Here is a 16723-nt window from a genome sequence, read left to right as displayed (position 1 = left end):
CTGGGTGCTACTGCAGATCCAGGGACACCAAATGGCTCCGGGCTGCAAGACAAAGGTGTAACTAACTATCCAGGAAAGAGGCCATCTTTTGTCAGAAGGGAATATAATTTTCTGATCACCTAGAGATAATGGTGATGATGCTTTGCAGACATCACAACGTGAGAGATTTCAGCATGCTCCTCAATTGAAGGCTAGAGGGAGTGACCACTGGCACATATTTTTAGGTAAAATGTGGGTACCAACTCAGAGGAAAGGTTTCTCCACTACAATCATCAATTCCATTTTAGAGGAATGTTCAGCCATCAGCTGTTCCCTCAAATGTCCCATCATCAGGCAAAGGTAATCAGCCATGTCACTGGCTGGCACCAAGGCCTTTGACAGGAAAGGGCAAGGAGAGAAGTCATCTGCATATGGCAGCAATTTGGCACTTGCATCAGCGCTGCATTTTCAGTGCTATTTATTTAGTGCCTATGAGTAACTGGAGAAAAAATAATATGAACTTGTACAATGCCACCTCACCACTTGGCACATGCATCCTTTCTTTAAAAAGATCTTTAAAAAGATCATCTAAAGCCTGCCTTTTCCTTTAGTCCTTAAGGAAGTAAAACAGGGATTGGAAACTTTATCCCATCACAGGTACAAGTTCTCCCACTGAATTCAATAGGGCATCAACAATCCAAATAAAAATAACTGTCTCTTAAAATAACAGAAAGACAGGTAATTCCAAAAGTTTCAGAGAAGGCTTTAAGCCTGTATTAATGGATATTAACAGGATTTCAACCAACCAAAAGCATAAACATCATCACCAGAGCCAAGTATCTTCTCTGCCCTTCCCAATTCTAAACAGTTCAGTAAATGACTCCTTCGTTTCCTGACTAGCACTGTACAGCCAGCCCACAGCCAGATCCAGGCTGGAAGGAAAAACACCACACACCTGTGAGACACTAGAGCATGTTACAGCCCTCAGCTCCTGTTCTGCAAGCAGCTCTGCTTCCTGGAGAAAGATGGATTTACACTGTCCCAACGTGAAGGCCTACATAGCTTTGCTTGTCTTATTTTCAGTTTATTTCAGTTCTGTTTCTCCCTTAGTCTCATTATGCTTTGCATTTAAAACCAGACTGCTTATTTTTATTTTTGCTTTCTTCTCATTTCCCATTAATTTTCAATTCCAGTACAGTCAATGGGAAAATTTGGATGATGGAAAAGATTTTTACAGTCAGCTATTTTTTTTTACATTTTAGGATTCATTGAGAAATAATGAGTTATAAAAGTCATAAAAGCTGTTGCATTTGTTGAAACAAATTTGTAAATAAAATTAAAGGAACACTTGCCACTGTTCTTTAAAGGGCAGCAAGGTGAAAGACTTGACACCACCAGGAATAAAGTCATCCCCCCCCAGCTCCCTTTCGCAGCAGATAGGCCTCAGCTCCTCACTAATCATCGTCTGTCACTCAATGAATTTTGCATCTTTAAATTGCAAAGCACGCACTGGAAGGGGGGGAAGAGCCCATGCACACACTAGCAAGGCCTTGCCTTCTGTTCCCAGGGCTGGGACACACAAGCTGATAAGAGCAAGCCATGGGCTGCATGTGCTCTCAGGTATCAGAACGCTAACTAGCATTCAAATCTTACCTTCTTTTGGTTGGTTGGTTTGGAAGTGTTTTCTCTGGATTTTGGTAGTTTTCCTGGGGTGGGATGGTGGTGAAATTTGTTCAGAATTAAGTGCTTTTTGGTTTCACTTTGGGTTTTTTTTGTTGTTTTTTTTTTTTTTTTTTTTTTTTTTTTTTTTCTGAAAGGAGGTGTGTGCTAATTCCCACCATTATACAGAGTGATAAAGGAAGCTATCATCTATGGGTTACAAACTTCCTCAGTGTTGTTTGCAGACAAAAAGTGTGGATGTCTCCACCGCTTTGCTTTCCCTTCTGCTTTTTTAAAAAATACTTTTAAAGTAGATTTTCTGTCTGTGTTTGAGGGTTTCCTCAGTAGATGCTCAGAAGCAGACTTACCCTCAGAGGAGAGGCTTTGTGACCACACCAGGGCTGGCACTCTCCTCTCCTGACTCTGCACCCAACTACCACTAGATGGATGCGACTCTACCAGAAACAGGATTTTTTTTTTTTTTTTCCCACACTGTGGTTTGCACTGAAGTCCCTTGGTTCTTTATCTGGAGGCCACCTAAATGACAGTAAAATATTTCACAACAGTTTTTCTAAAGACATCTTCCAGCCACATTTAATTCCCTTCACGGAGCAGATTTTAAGGAAATGAGTGTTACTGTCGAGAACATAACACAGTGCTCCTTTTGAAGTCTCCCAGTAAGGAAAATGCTACAGACCACAGACATCCATGTGAGAAACGTGAAAGACATACAGTATTGTGCTCTTGGACACAAAACTTTTGTTAGGGTTTGAATCCTGGTCCATTATGTGCTAATGGTATGTTTCATCTTTGTTTTAAAACAAAACTACACTTCTGAGAAAGGAAATTCAGAAAGCAAATGCAATACTAGGTAGGTCACAAATCTAATGCACAGGTTTTCATTTTTCTATTTTATAACTAGGAGACATTTTTAAAGAGACAGTTCAAGAAATACCTGCCTTTAGAAGATTTTGCTGTTACTTTGTGCACAATGTGAAGCCTCAAATCTTGATGTCAAATTATTTGTAGGAATTAACTGCAAGTTCACATTATGTTTGGTTTGAAATTATAAATAATGACTATGACGAAGGCTGTCCGTCCACTTCAAAACAGCTATAGAAGTAACAGAAACAGAGATGGGAGAAACACTTCTGAAATCCCTGCACTCATATTTGGTGTCCACAGATGCAGTTGCAAAACTTGGGACAATTTGCATGTTTAAACTTGCCTAGGTATTTTTGCCTAGCAGTCAAATATGCTAAGGAAGAGACTAAGACAAATAAACAAAACCAGGAGACTCGCCCTTTAAACCTTTTTTGAGTAAATTCTTTTCTACCAAGGTGGAAGGAGGCAGAGAGCTTTAAAATCCAGAATACTTTGCTTATTTAAAAATAGTAATAAGTTGGTATTTAACAAGCTTTGTTCACAGGTAGTTTTATGAAGTCATAGGACCAAACTGTGGAACAATTTATATGGGAAGGGCACTTCATGCCATCAGACCAGCTAGCCTGCCATGGGCTGCATGACCAGCAGCAACACTGACTTTCTACTTTGAAATGAAATTTTTCTACTAAATTTTTCTACTAAACCTCAGTGATTTTGGATCCCAACTGCAATAACAGTTGTGATCCCCATCAGACATTCCACCCCAAAGCCAAAACCAGTGATACTAAAAAATAAGCAACTCCCTACAGCTGCTAAATTCTGAGGGCTTAGATTTTCTTCATACAACTGGTTTGCAGATACATGATAACTGCATGGCTAGTATACACTTACAGATCCTGAGACTGCATCAGCAGATCAGCTAATTGTGTTAATTAGCTATTTGCATGCACAATTACCTGATTTGTACAAGCAGTCAAGGTGATCATACATGTAAATTAGGCATGAATTTGCACAATTTACTCATCTGAAAATCTGCTATTCCACTTATTTTTAAGCACCAGAGGCTGCCAAGTTACTGCCTTTTGTGCTTGATCCATTTCCCAAGTTTTACACTCCTTTTGCATTGCTTTTATACATCACTGTGGGCAAGCACCCCTGCACACGTGGGCATACAACCATGCATCAAGAAATGGTCATATCATCATCAAAAAGTCACACAAAGACAGTGACATGCATCCCCATACAGACAGAAGTTTACTTCTTGCCTCCTAAAGGTCTTATTTTCCCCCTGTTATCTCTTCAGTTCTGGGAACTGCTGAGCTTAACAAAGTAAACTTGATTTTAGTTATCACAACAAGCTCAGGAAGCTCTGCAAGGAGCAGAAACCCAAACAGCTCCAGTGCAAATACTCAGCCTGAGGCCCTGAAGACTGCTTAACATTTAAAGCCCCGCTGCTGCCATGCTGACTTGCTGGTTAGGGGCTTTCAAACACAAATGGGTCATCTACATTTAATGTGAAGTTATACCATAGCTTGTCAAACAAATGGATGTTTATGCCATCATGGGCTGTTCAGGGATTCCGGAGTGGAGCACATAGCTATTATAAAAAGCAAATTCTCTGAAAACTGCACACCTATCTCGTCCCCTCCTGAGGTAACATCTTTAGCTGAAGAGGGATTTGGGATAGTACAATATGGAGAGCAAAACCCAAGAATGGATTAGTGCAATGCAATCTCAAATACAAGTACATCTCTGCCTGCTTGAAGTGGCAAGGTAATCAAAAATTTTCAGTTCACCAGGGACAAAAACCACCACTGGTTTAGCCAGGAAGAAACAAACCCCACAAGCTGATTAGGGCCAATACCTACACATTCACACACAAAAAAACCACCCGACCAAGAAAAAAAGAAACCCAAACACTTGTTAGAACACAGTTAAGCAGAAGGTTAAGAACAGGTCTCTGATCTGAAGTGCTGCGCATCTCAGTTTCAGTGGCTGTGGTTATTCACAGGACTTCCTCAGGGAGAAACAATACTCGTGGTTAGAGGTGATAAAGTAATCCAAATGCCTAGACATTAGAAACAGAGAGAGGTTCAAACTCGACTTCTGTCCCTCAGCACATATTAACAGAATGATTGCTGCACTGCTGTCTACAGCTTCTCAACTAGAGACACTTGTAGTCTAGGCAAGCTCTGCTTTAGGTGTGTAGCTCCTTCCACCTTCTCCTCAACAGCAGTCACTAAAACTAAAGGCCTTGGGGCAGAGTTGTTAATGGCTTTGTGTACAAGACTGACATAGCAACACAACTGTCAGATTTAAAAGACAAATTACTTCTCTTCTTTTTTTTTTTTTTTTCCCCCACCAGTACAGTGTGTGGTGCAAGTGTGTGTAAAACAGTAGGGAGCTCTGGAAGAACATTAGGGCCTCACTGAACCATTTCTGAGGCAGCTGCTGATGGTTAACGGGGCAGGACAAGTGCTTGCAATGTTGCACCTCAATGCCCGGATCCACCACCACTGGAAAGGACTCCAACTCCTTCTCCAGCATCTGAATATTAATGCAACCCATTGGCTTAAGGATGGTATGACTAAAGACTTGAGTTACAACCACCTTCTTCTGCATCTCTGCAATAAATGAGCACATTTTTCTTTCCTTACATTAAACAAAGGAGACATGCTGAAGGTTCATTTACTGAAAAATTCCAGGTAATATAAATACATTCCAAATAGGAGTCAAGTTGCAATTCCACTTCCAAATATAAGTCAACCCCTTTGAGACCTGGGGAATAGAAGACAGCCAGACCCAGCTCAGCCCAGCACTCCTCCCTGGCATTCCTCCCCAGGCACATGTGTTCCAATGTGTTTATCTGGGAAGCCTCAGGGCAGTCCTGTGCTGTAGGAGCATCTCCTGCAGCTGCAACATCCAAAGCAGGTAGCACTCCATGTTGTAAACTGCTCATGCAGCAGGACTGAGGGAGAGGCATTTCCTGGTCACCGGCTGTTCCCAACTACAGGAAAATGAAAATACAGCATCTCCGCACCTGTTCACCTGATGGTGAAGGAAGGAAAAGCCATTACCAAGTGACAGGAGACAAAAAACCAAAATCCACTTCAGCAACTCATCCCAGCACTGGTGATTAATCTCACACTCCCACAGCCTGATGCACATTAACCAGATAATTAATAATTTCTTTAGGGACTCCAGCTCGGCAACTGTTTTATCAACCTGCACAGCATTAGGAGAGATGCTGCATTTCTGATCAAACTGCTGGAGCTACCAAAATGTTCTGCAGGAAGAGTAAAAGCTTCAGAGCAATCTGTGAGCCCAGTTTTACAAGTAACTGTAACATATGTGCAGAAATCAAGGCTGCTCCTTTATCAGTGCAATCACCAGACTCAAAAAACTGAGCAAGATCAGCATAATAAGAATAATTGCAGCAATGCCCAACTCCATCCAATCCCCATCTTTCTCCAGCAGGAGAGCTTCTCGGTATTTTTTAAAACACATTTTGCTTGATGCAGTAACACTATGTCCAATCATGCACTTCGACTATCCTTGGTATGAATAACAAATCAGATTCATTTGCCTTACCACAAAAAAGGTTAAATAAAAAAACCCCACCACCCTGTGTGTCATGACATGTGTGAATTCTACAAGCCAAAGGCTTCCAAGCAATTCAGTGAGGAGGATGGCCACACTTAGCACGGCTCTCGCTAACAACTTTTTGCCACCCTCTGTGCACTCATCCTCCATGTTCAAGGACAGTCACACAGGATCTGAAACACAATACCAAAGTGCTGGCACCACATTATCTCCCCCAGCACTTAAAAATGGACTGCTGAGAAAAATCATGGTAAGTATTCTTTCCAATATTAAACTCTCCAGTGTGTTAGATACATGTCAGTATCAAGTGATTAAGAATGACTGATAATTAATAAATCACACCCATGGAGAGTGACCGGGTATTATTTCTTTCAGCCTCGAAAAGAAGAGCTCGATTCACAGTTCTGCCTAAGTAATTTTATCTCTCCAAATTAACCATCCTGTGCAACTGCTGCTAGCAAGGAGATGTTCCTTTTTTCTCCATGGCTTCAAAATAGTAAGTTATTTGGACTGCTTTTCTAGTAATAGTTCATTGTTATCGTTACTGTGCAGGTAAGGAAACAGAGACCCATCACATGTGAGAGTCTCAAAGCTTCCCCAACACAGAGTAGATTCCTAAACAAAGCTTGAACTTGTCCTTTCATCACAAAACTACTCTCTCACCTGAGAGAAAGCTGCAGCTTTTGGCTACAGCTCAGCAGAGTATCTGCCTTCTAAAAGATATCCTGCTCTTCAGACTTGGGTCCTGGAAATGGGCCTGTGCAGAGCTTTAGGGACAGCCACGCATGTCTGCACAACAGACAAGGTATTGATCGCTACGTGCAGACCCCAAAGTCTGTTCTAAGACTGGGTCAGTAGTGGAGAATGCTTTGTTTCAGTCCATACCATGGCTTGATTTGCATTTCCTTTCACATAACTAAATGACGTAATACACCAATTTTTTAATCATCTACTTTAGTGTTTATACCACTCCACTCACCATATTATTTGAGCCCCTTCATTTTTCATAGTGTCAGTTACCATTATTCCATTAAATTAAATCCTTTTACAAGCATCTTTCTATAAACATGCACTAGAGATAACACAGCCACATGGTGAGGATTCACAGACTACAGTAAGCAGATTACACCTGTCTTGATTTTCAGTGTAGCTGTCGGCAGAGTATATTCTCCCATCAAACTGCACACAGATCTCCTCATTAAAGCTACAGGGGAGAATAATTACAGAACAGTACATTGCAGTTTACCAATTGGTCTTGCATACATAATGGCCTATCAAAGAAAAATTGCATCTTCCAACAGCTGGGAAAATCTTTAAATTGTTATTAGTATTATTATAAAATAGCCAACATTTTAAACTATCCAACAACTTCCCTCCTGTATGCCAAGCAGACAGATAGAGCTGATCACACCCAAAAAGGCCTTTGACTCCCAGCCCATAAACAAAATTACTTTTCCCTTTACAAACACTCCATTCCCCAACCTTCTGTTCCACAGTAAAATCCCCTCCTCCTGAGAAATTATGCTGATTGCAGAATAAGCCTTGAAAGCAAATGGGTGGTTTTCTGGATCTCTTAAGAGAGAGAGAAAACTCTACTTTTCTCTGTGGTGCTGAGTGCTAAGCATCACATTCCCCCACATCCTCACTCCCTGATGGGGAAACAGGGAGTCTTGTCAGGTTCCCACCATTCTTCTCTCACCAGCCAGGGGAGAACAGGGGGTCTCAGTGGCAGCCTGTTTATCTCCAGCCACATCTGAGGTTTTCTTCCAGCCCTTGGCACCACCAGCAGGTCTCCTTGCTTGGCAGCTGGCTGATGAGGTGCTGCCTATCCCAGAAAAAAGATGCTGGAGGGGCTGCAAAAATCTGCAGATGGAAGCAACCTCCTAGTGCTTCTGTCCCTGGCCTTTCACACTCCAGAGCTGAAGCATCCAGAATATACTGAACTGGTAGCCCTGTGGAGCATCAGGAAGACTGATTTTTCACCCATGTTGATAGTTAAAACATCTGACCTATGTTTGTGTTAATGGATAAAAGGCAAAACCATTTTTGGATGCTATTTGCATTCCAAGATCCCAACTGTTAGGACCTTCAGCTCCACTCTGCAACCAAACCCATCGCTCTTCAGGCACCACTTCTGAAAACCAGCTCTTACTCATCACACAACAAACAACAGAAGAGGAGAAAGCCCAGACATGGGAAGAGCCAAATTCTTCAGACGAAAAAGTCAAGTTAGCGTTGCTAGCTTTCCTTGCTAGCCCAGAAGCAAACCCTCTTAAGCACATCTTTGGGGCCCAGGAGGACGCCCTGACATGCTCTCCTACTCTGCTAAACTAGAAACAGAGAGCTGAGGACTTCAGCAACAAGAGAACATGCTGCTGGACCAGTCCCACCTATTCTGGTTCTCCCAGACTTTTACACAAAGACTCCAAAAGTGACCTTTCTGTACAAACAACCCAACAGTCACCTTTTCCCAGCTCTGGGGGACAGTGACACAAGCCATCTCAGCAGGCAGAGGGACACTCACATGTAAACCCATCCAACAGTTTGCTGTGTTAAAACCACCGGAGAACAAAACCACTCTCTGAAACAGCTCCCAGTACCAGCACTGCAAAGGGTTTGCTGCTGCACCTCCCAGACGAGCTGGTACGCTGCAGGCTCGCTTCCAGCTCCTCTCAGCTCGTTACTCCCAACAGGGACATGCTGACAACAGGAGCCGAGCAGAAAACCCAATGGAGCAGAGCCTGCTCTGGCCAGCAGGCAGCCCACAGTTGCTCCTCTGAGCTTGGAAATATCCAGGTTTCTCTTTGAGAACTCCCTGTTTGCAAGGCTGCACCTCATGCTCCAGGGTGGAGTTGGCTGCCGGCTTAGAGAGATCACCCAGCCTGACCTCCTGTGCAAACAACACTGCCCAGTAACCTTCACCCATTTAAACACTGCTTTCAACTCAGCAACTCCAGCATTTTCTCTAATTAGCAAGTTTGGGTAGAAACAATTCCTGGACATCTCAATCACTGCCTACTTTTCACAGGGAAAAAAAAAAAAAAGGAAAGTAAAAAAGCCAAACTTTCTGTCTATGCTGCAAATCTCACAAATTTTGCAAACTTGTTTCCAGTGCCCCAGCAGAGGCACAAACCACCCTGTGACCACCACCAGGATGGGTGTCCCACACCAGGAACTGGGCAGCAAAGCCTAGCAGTGACAACACAGGGACCCAAGGATATTTTGTTCTGGCCTTTACTCTGCAAAGGGGAGCCCAGCAAGACCTCCTAGGGCTTAGTTCTTACTTCAACTTTCCCTCACAGAGCAGTCTCAACACAGAGATGTTAAAAACAGCTTTGCCATCAATTGCCATAGTAGCAAAGTTTAGCCCTTTGGGAAAATTTTCCTTCACTTCAATAGTTCTGGACCAAAACATTAATCAAGAAAAGCACATTAGCTATTATAGCTTGTATTAAAAACATAAACACCTCATAAAAACTGTGCTTTTTAAGTTTTAGTGGTCTTTAGAAAGCTTTTCCTTCCACTGCTGTCCCCCGATGCTACTGACTGTGCATATTCAAATCCTCCAATCAAAGGTACTGTCAATAAAACAATTCTTTATTAATTGCCAGAATACATATCCCACGACTTTTCAGAATAATTGAGTGTCAATGTGTCTTTACAAAATATCATTATTCCCCTTTCCTGTGCTTACCAGAAAAACAAGCCAGCCTGACAAGTGGAGAGAAAACAGGTATAAGACTTCTACCAAATAAGACATAATATACAGGATTAGCTAGAATTTGCCAAATTAGGAAACTAGCTTTCCTGGATGGAGAGGGAAAGGTAAATCATATCCACCCCAGACAAAGGCACTGAAGGGAAACAAAAAAAAAAAAAAAAAAAAGAAAAAAAAAAAAGAAGAAAAAAAAAGTATCAACTGAGTGGAGAAATCTGTCACAGATATTTCAGTAGATCAGGACTCTGACTACGTATCAGAGAAGAGAAGCCCTGATCAAGTCACATGCCCTTTACTACAGAAGATAAGATCAAAAGGTTTCAAAGGAAACTGATGGTGACAGTTTCTTCATTTGTATGCAATGTGACATACCAGATCCAAACTGTTGGCTACTTTTTGAACTATTTGTCAGGGGAGAGAAATTATTATTTTCTTTTATATTTTACTTTCAAGAACTCTTAGTCATTTGGGGGTTCTCCCCCCTGCTCTGTGTCCCACCACCCTCTGTTTTATTTTTCAGCCAGGATTCAAACGTTCACCTTTGATGTAATATTTTTGCTGCACATCAGAATAGCTGTGCCAAGCTTCAGAAGGACAATTAAATACAGAGAATGAAAAGGATGACATCACTTCAAACATGAACTTTTAATAAAATTATTCTAAAGAAACGTCCCTGGTGATGATTATTTTCTTTTCCCTGTGTCTTCTATTTTACTCTTTCTATGTGTTTGCAACAATTCAAATTATTGCCAGGCTAGCAGCTGTAGTTGACTCGAAGCCATCAGCTTACATACAAGCAGAAGTATTTCTCCCCGTTTCTCACTGCTTCTGACAAGAAAAGTGTTAAATATAACGCAAAAAAAAAAAAAAAAAACCTGCGTAAGATCACAAGTTGCTTGTATAGCCAATAGGCTGTATAACAGCTATATTCACATGGCAAATAAGTAAATGGGGGACTTGTGACTAGCTCAGCTTCTCCAGGGCCCAGACCTGATGGGTTTCAGCCCAGCACTCCCTGCTGATGTGCAAAATCTGCAGTTGCTCATTATACGTTAGTAAACTTGCTCTAAAATCATGCCCTTCTTTCCAAAAAAAGGTACCAAACACCTTGTCAAAGTTCATCTGTGGCACTCAGTATTCATGAGCCAGTGATATGTGTGAGGTAATAATATTCTCCCCAAAGTGTTGTGAAACATTCAGAAACTGCAGTAGCTGCAGCCACGTAAGTATCTGAGACAGCCCGACACGAAAAAATACGTTGCAGTCTCCTGGGTGAAGGAGAAGGTACTCAAACCACAGAAAAGCGATGCAACATTCACTTCTAGCTCTGGTACAGCCCAATAGATCAAATCTTCAAGTTGTAGCATTTGGTTTTAAATGTGACAAACATTTTAAATGTTTCAAGCTCTTATATAAATCCTTGAGAATCCTGGAATCATGCTAATAAAGGATGCTGAATTTAAGGACTCAAGTCTAAGCCCCTTTAAACACAGCAGGGGAAAGAAATAGCTCTTCCAACAATATTTTTCTCAGTCAGGCCAAATATTTTTGAAGCGAATTGTTTGGAATACATAGCTTACATGTACAAGTCTATTGAGAATTTACACAGATATTTATAGCGAAATTACTGCAGTACAAAGATTTAGAGTCACTTAGAAAGTCTTAAAAAGCATATGACAATACCTTTAGTGCATAAAGCTGCTGTCAGAAACTCCTGCCAGTGAAGTTTTTTTCCCCAAACCATCACCTGCTCTCTGTCCATGCAGCCCAGACCTTCCTCGGGGCTGCTGTAACATCCCTTGAGGAACAGCAAGGGGAAAGGAGCTGCACCTTCCCTAGCAGGTTCCCAGCTCCTCAGCCAGCCCTCAGGGCTCCTGCTCCAGCCCTGCTTTCCCAGAGCTGCAGCTGCAGTCCATCTGCATCTCCTCCTCTGACACAGACCAGAGCAAACATGCCCACACTTTCCCTTGCTACTGTACCAATGCCTTGTGATTCATTCTTTTTACGTTCTTGAAGCAACACAAATCACCAAATCCAAAATCCACATGAGGAAGCCACTCTGGTGAGACCCAGCACTCACCTCTCCCACCTGTGACGATCTGAAGACCACTGCACCGGGAAATACTTTACCAAGTGATTTTTTCTCCCTCCCCGTGGGTAAATGCTAGCTCTAAATTTCAAAAGCTGCCATTAACACACAAAAAGCTGGAATAAATCCCTCTCCTGAACATGCAAACACGCACAGTTTCACGTGACTTGCAGCTGGCCTGAAGAGCTTGCACCCTGCCCCACACATCACTCTCTGGTTGTGCAATGAGACCACCACATTGGATAGGCACAGCCCCGCAGCAAGCAGCCCTGGTTGCAAAACACCCCATAATTGACATTCTAACCCACATTATCGGCCATGCACCCACAAGGTGCCTGCTAAGGGCAAACCTGTTACACACCAAACCAATATCAGAGTTAAACCTTTGGGAGAAATAGAAATTGAAAACGCAAACTCAGACTGGGCATCACAGACTGGTAGGGACTTGAAAGCACTGACACATTCATAGAGGATTTGAGACCAAAAGAACAGAGTAAAGAGATCCCATAGGCGTAAAAAATACATACACATATATGTATACACACAAATATAACACACAGCAGTCTCACCACCCAACTTCTGACACCAAACTTAAATAGAGAAGCTATTCTTCCTTGGTTCTCTCAGCAGAGAGGAACAACATGGCAAAAACTCAGCTTTTCCAGGGGTGTTCAAGAGTTAAAGCCTGGAGAAGGTGGCCCCCTGAAGTGGCTACTGACCTGCATTAGGAGTCTGACAGGTATAGGGAGCTCTTCTCACACTCTCAGCAGGTGGCCCAGGCTTGAGCAGACTGAAGTGGATGCTGGTTCACTTGAGTACACAGGGCTGTAAGTAACAAAAATTCATCTGCTTGCTCAAACTGTCCCTGCTACAGAACAACACCTTCCAGAGGCAGACAGGCTTTCAGTTATCATTAACTGAGTCAGCCACTCAGGGTCAACTGCAACCAGGTATGAATCAGCACCATCAGGCTTTTAAAGCAGGTGTTAAAACCCAGGTGAAACTCACTTCCCCCTTCCCCACTGTTTTACCCCTGTGCTGCTGGGTGGGCTTGTGGCTTCTGCCAAAGGTGTGGTGAAAGTGATGACTACAACTGGGAAGGACTGGATACGCCTCCCCCCATGGGAACAAGGGCATGATAGCTCACTTTGTATTTTCCAGCAAGGCCGGTGGGTTTTCTCCCCTGTGTAGGTGTTGTGTGTTTGTTCCATGCCCAGGAGATGGAACAATTAGGATGTGCTCAATACCCTTCTGCCGCCCACTCAGTGTAACACCTTAGTCATCAAATTGTCCTATTGTGCTGCTCAATACTTTCTATAACAGTAGGAATATGAGAGTATGTCCAAAGATAGCAATGAACACACAAGGTAATTATTTTTAAGCTTGCTAATCACAATCAATAGTTTCTTAGCAAAAACTGATGAGCTGGAGTTGGCTCCTATTTTTAACCAATAAGATATGCAGTCAAGACTTGAATTACACCATCGGGCAAGTCTCCAAACTCCTAATGACTGCCAGCCAAGAGAAGGATGGGACCTTGGTGGGTCTTACTCCCTTCCTGAGCACGGTATCAAAGTATTTTTTCTGTAGACTATAAAGCCAGAAGTGGGTTGTCACTGCTGCATGACCTCACCAAAAACACCACACAAGAATCTAACTCCATACATCAAAAAGGAGTTACACAACTCTTAAAAAGCCCGAGGATGTTTACTTGAAGAGTTTGAAGTTTTGTAGCTGTCATATAAAAGATAAACTCCTCGTAGAACAGTGCCATGTGCCTTCCAGGGGTGTACAATTAGGAACAGATGAATACAAGTTCAAGACTCATTAGAAAGCTCACACCCTCTCCCCTCTCCCTATTTTGGTAGGATTTTCCTTAAAGTAATATTTCTAATGTTTTGCTATCCCTTGACCTTTTTTTTTTTTTTTTTTTTTTTTTTTTTTTTTTTTTTTTTTTTTTTTTAAATTTCCGAAGTCCTAAATTTCTTTGTTGCTTTTGGGAAGTTCCTCAATTCTCTGCCCTCTCAGGAAGGTGTTATCCCCCTTACAAAAGAACCCAAAATCATTTCCAATATTCAATACTGCAGCAATAATTTCCTCTTGGAAGAAGGAACATGTTTTTGTTTGTTTTGTTTCTTCTCTCCACTGATTAAAAGCAACAATGAGTCCAAAGGAATAGTACAGTATCATCAAGTGTAATTGTTGCCTTTCACAACAAATGTGAAGGAGATCAGGAAACACACCCACCCTTGATTACTGGGAAAATATCAGGGATAAAAAATGTCAGCAGGGGCAAGTAATTCTGTTCATCAGCTTACACAGACTAAGGTAAGTGAGACCAGCGCCAGCCCTCCGTTCATTAACTGGATGGAATTACAGTGGTTTAGAGGTTGCAGAATTACACAAGGAATTAATGCTCCCTTCATTTTCCTGTCGCAATCCCTCTAGTTTGGGGTATTTTCAACTTTGGTTCTGGTGTCTGCTGCTAGATGAAAATGGCTGAGTTGATGAAGGCCTCCATGAGGTGTGCAGGTGGGATGGCACCTCTCAAGGAGTGACAGCAGCCCAGTGGTATAAGGAACATGGCTTGGCCGTGCCATGATTTCCAGACATCTAAAATGACCAATACTCTCTGTGCTAGACAGAGTGACACTGCTGTCTGTACTGAGTGGAGGCTTTTGAAGCCTCCTCCCAAGCATTATATGCAGTGTCAGTGTTTATTAAAGATAACTAATGCCCTAACACTTTATTTACTTCTGTTTATTGCTATTTTAGCAAGAGTCACCAGAGAGTAGCTATGCTTCTGGTCCACCAGGGTTCTTTAATCACTGCTAGTAGGTAAAATCATGTGTGACAACTAATCCAAAAAGCAGATTATATTTATTTTGGCTACAGTGGCTTGTAATTCGTTAAAATCAACAAAGCCTTTTCATTAGCCCCCTGCTGATGTCCTAAAACCAGATATTTCAAGGGTCTCAAGGCACAGAGCTACACACGTGCAGTAAAGCTGGGACTGACAGACTTGCCGTTGCCATACTTACCATAAAATCTTATTAAAAACAACAGCAAACTTCTTATTTTCTTTCATAAGAGGGCTTAATTTATGATCTGAAATTCCAAAATGAAAATCTTAGAAACAGGACTTCTTAAATTTCAAGAAGTACAAGTGAATCAACAATAAATTCATCAGTGAATTACTTGCTCGGGGTTGTGTGTTGTAAATAAAAGCTGTTGTGACACTGCAAGGAGTGAGATTACAGATTCACCAAGTCTAAATATTAGCCTACATGCTTGCTGAGCCCCCTGCATCCTGGAACTACATTTGAATGACTGAATTTTTAGTTAACAGTGCAATCTTGCAGCTCTCATTCTCTGTGATACCACGATCTCTGGCCACGATCTCCCGATGACACTGCCACAGACCTGCAATCGTGAAAACATATGCTTGGAATCCCAGAGGATCAGAATAGATCCACACAGAAGTTACAGGGTTCCATCTCTTCTCCAGCCTCACTACTCTTCAAACACTGCCAGGAAGTTCACAAACCCAGAATCAGCCTTACCATAACCACCAAGGGCCACCATTCAAACAAAATAGGAAATCAGTGCATTAGGAGGCCCATAACTGATTTTTTTATACGTATGAAGACACTGATTTATATCAATGAAGTTTTTCTTCTCTTGTTATGAATTTCCTGAATGACATACACACTTTGGGCCACTACCCTTACACCACCCTTTGGACAAGTGACTTAAACAACACCCTTGCCACTGTGAAAAAAGCCACTCCTGACCTGCATCCTACCATGCAGACATATTTCTTTCCCACAGCTGGATGTAGACGTGGATCTGCTTTGCAAATTTTTCATGTGTACTGCTGAAGTGGAGCTCCTTGTTTGTCCCCCTAAGCACAATCTTGAACATTGTCAAGGCCGATTACCAGACATCACTTCACACCAGCCCTTTCCAAATCCGCAGATCTCCAGTGGTTTAGAGGGAAGCCGAGAGCAGTCCTTTAGTGAGAGAACCATTCCTAAACACCCAAACCAGCACGGTGCCAGGCTGCCCCTGAAACAGGAGGGTCACTTCATCTCCCTCTGTGCCACTGTCCTCCAGCTGGCTGCAGCCTCTCCAAGTTCACACGCTGAACACAACAAGCCAGCTGCTGAAGCAGAGAATAAAATTCAGACTGGAAGGAAAACTGAGATACAAAGCTTTTCTCCAGTGGCTAATCAGAGTTCTGTCCACAGGGAAAACTGAGCCCCATCTGATATACAACTTACTGTTTTGGCTCTCCATAATTAAAAGTCTTGTTGCCATGGCAATCCAAAGGCGGGTGAGAATACACGCATGGCTCATGTCATGCCTCTTTGGTGATACAATTTGTTGTCCCAGTCTGGCTTGTGCCAGGATGGAACAAAACGTGACTCGGAAATAGTTGACTTGACGAGGTTTGTTATTTAGGAATCAGATGTTGTGTGAGCTGTAAGACCACTTTCTCAGGCTCCCTAACATGACCACTAATCCTGCTAAAGTCAATAGCAGTTTTAAAGATAATTTCAAAGAGAAGAGTTCTGATCCTACACTACTAAATTTCTCAAAGCACTATAAAGAAAGAAAGTATTTTTAAAAGTATAGAGAATGATTAAAAAAAATCAGAAGGATTAATATACACATTCTTAAAAGTAGATACAAAATTAAAAAGCAAAAACCTGATTATAGGTTCAATACCACAAACACCCACGGTTTGGTTGGCATTTGTTTATTCATTTGAAACTGTGATCTCCACT

At 42.1% G+C, this 16723-nt stretch overlaps 1 protein-coding gene across 20 annotated transcripts in view; it reads right to left on the bottom strand.

Moving 5' to 3' along the window:
* ESRRG (estrogen related receptor gamma) overlaps nt 1-16723 on the bottom strand; it is a 394158-nt gene that overhangs the window by 268760 nt on the left and 108675 nt on the right. Inside the window, exon 1 of one of the 20 annotated variants that reach the window (XM_066178260.1) lies at nt 12653-16121. The exons of 18 other annotated variants lie outside the window; for them this stretch is intronic. The gene's annotated coding sequence lies outside the window, so the exon portion shown is untranslated. Of the gene's footprint in view, nt 1-11924; nt 12007-12652; nt 16122-16723 lie in introns of those variants that run through there. One more of the 20 variants, XM_066178268.1, reaches the window with a different exon arrangement.

This window comes from Chamaea fasciata, unplaced genomic scaffold (assembly GCF_029207755.1).
Source record: "Chamaea fasciata isolate MVZ Bird 193981 ecotype frontalis unplaced genomic scaffold, bChaFas1.0.hap1 SCAF_3, whole genome shotgun sequence".
Lineage (NCBI taxonomy): Eukaryota > Metazoa > Chordata > Aves > Passeriformes > Sylviidae > Chamaea > Chamaea fasciata.
The sequence above is the reverse complement of the archived record's forward strand: the minus strand, read 5'-3'. Positions and strand labels throughout refer to the sequence as shown.